Source organism: Wyeomyia smithii, chromosome 2 (genome assembly GCF_029784165.1).
Source record: "Wyeomyia smithii strain HCP4-BCI-WySm-NY-G18 chromosome 2, ASM2978416v1, whole genome shotgun sequence".
Taxonomy (NCBI): Eukaryota; Metazoa; Arthropoda; class Insecta; order Diptera; family Culicidae; genus Wyeomyia; species Wyeomyia smithii.
The window spans coordinates 52122867-52124250 of record NC_073695.1 but is presented as its reverse complement, the minus strand read 5'-3'; the positions used below and the strand labels follow the sequence as shown (position 1 = coordinate 52124250).

The 1384-nt window shown below is 43.7% G+C and overlaps 1 protein-coding gene across 1 annotated transcript in view; it reads right to left on the bottom strand.

Annotated features, from left to right (window-relative positions):
- Positions 1–1382: 1382 nt before the first annotated feature.
- The window catches only part of LOC129725667 (actin, muscle), a 3092-nt gene continuing 3090 nt past the window's right edge, over positions 1383–1384 (bottom strand). Inside the window, exon 3 of the mRNA XM_055681721.1 lies at positions 1383–1384. This exon is cut by the window's right edge and continues 639 nt beyond it. The gene's annotated coding sequence lies outside the window, so the exon portion shown is untranslated.

The window sequence follows — 1384 nt, the reverse complement described above, 5'->3', positions numbered from 1 at the left end:
ACACCGTTTTGTCAACTGACCTTTCGTTTATAATTAAAAAAACGGCTACTGTGTTAAAAATACGTGGCGGATGGAACTTTTCTACAGATTTCTCTGTTTCAACTCAAAGGCAAGGTTCCAGCATGTATGAAGGGTGATATACTCAATAAAAAAGTTGTCATGAACAGTCAAAATATGTTGTACCGACAAAAAACTTTCAAATGCGTTTTTCTCGATTTCTGAACTATGGGCAGTGTAGCAGTTCTGTTCTGCTTCTCCCGCTCCTAAGGTCTGGACACGTCATTAACAAAAATAGTGTACTTCGAACCCACTCTTCCTGTTAAGATGCATCTCTCTATCGGTCAATAGTAAACCATATATGTAGGATGTCGGTGTACTTTAAATTCTCAATCTAAATTAAACATATCCATTTCCGTGCGCCTGATTCATCATTTTCATCAAAAATCGTCTGGCGGGTAAGAAAAAACGCTGTCACATTCCGCAATGCTAATCGCACTGCCAGTGTGACTCAACTGGCTTGCAAACTAGTCTACGACAAATTTTTTTGCTTCGACCGTCCTCAACGACCAAACCCCACCGCCCCTCCGGCCTGAACGACAAACGGAATTTTCGCGCCGCTCTCATCATCATTAGCCGGTCTAGCCATGCCCATTTATGGATTGGTAAAACGCCGCGCGATCCTCAACTTTACACCGAATTCCGAAACACACATGCAGAAACTAGAAAAAGATGGTTATTTCCCAATGGGGCGAGCGCAGAAAAACGCTGAGAAAATGGTTTAATTTTGCTCCCAGCTCTGAAGCGCTTAGTGTATTCGGGCATGATTGGGACAGTTACCTTGTCCAACCGCAGCAACACGGTGCAGAAGTCAAAAATGTTCCATACCGCGCTGTCGGAACTAAAAATAGAGCTAGAACGGCCGCGTGCGTGTGCAACATATTACGGCGATTCACAAAAGTCGGTTTCGATCCAGCGAGTGGGAAAGAAGAAGAGCAAGAGCAACAAGCAGCCAGCGCAGGAATGCACGCTGGTTTCGATTATGAACGGCTGCTATTTTTGGAAACTTTTTGAAAGAAAATATTGTAGACCAATCTTAACGCTGGTTGCCGGGGAAACTGGGTATCACGGCAGAGAAAACGTTGTTTACTTTGTTGTTACAACCGTGTGTTTATTAATTTTTCGCCGACCATTGATGGGACGTGAGACGGGAGGATTTTCGATGAAAATTCGCGATTTCGTAACAGTTCTCCCACGCATCGAATTTGGCTTCCCGTGGGGCAGACTTATTTTCGTTTCGCCAAGATAAAAAAAAACTTCGAAGAGGACATATTTTGAGTATGAGATCATGCTGGCTTTCACTCTCCGAAGTACAACACCCGACATT